This window comes from Orycteropus afer, unplaced genomic scaffold (assembly GCF_000298275.1).
Source record: "Orycteropus afer afer isolate SDZICR_OR568_19922 unplaced genomic scaffold, OryAfe1.0 scaffold00511, whole genome shotgun sequence".
NCBI lineage: Eukaryota > Metazoa > Chordata > Mammalia > Tubulidentata > Orycteropodidae > Orycteropus > Orycteropus afer.
This window is the reverse complement of record NW_006922098.1, coordinates 1,187,786-1,188,213: the sequence shown is the minus strand read 5'-3', so window position 1 is coordinate 1,188,213 and position 428 is coordinate 1,187,786.

The window sequence follows — 428 nt, the reverse complement described above, 5'->3', positions numbered from 1 at the left end:
ACAGTCACCAGAAGGAAGGAAATAATCAAGATTCGAGCAGAAATCAATAAAACAATGGGTGTATTTCTGGGTTCTCAATTCTGTTCCAGTGGTCTATGTGTCTATCATTGTAACAGTACCAGGCTATTTTGACTACTGTGGCTGTATAGTAAGTTTTGAGATCCAGGAGTGTGAGACCTCCTACTTTGTTCTTCTTCAACAGTGCTTTGTTTATCCGAGGTCTGTTTTCTTGCCATATTAAATTAGTGATTGATTTTTCCATATCCTTAAAGAAATCTGATAGGATTTGGATTGGGATTGCCTTGAATGTACAGATTGCTTTGAGTAGTATCAATATTTTTACAGCATTCAGTCTTCCTTTCCACAAGCTTTGTATGTTCTTCCATTTATGTAGATCTCTTATGGTTTCTTGGAGTAGTTATTTGTAG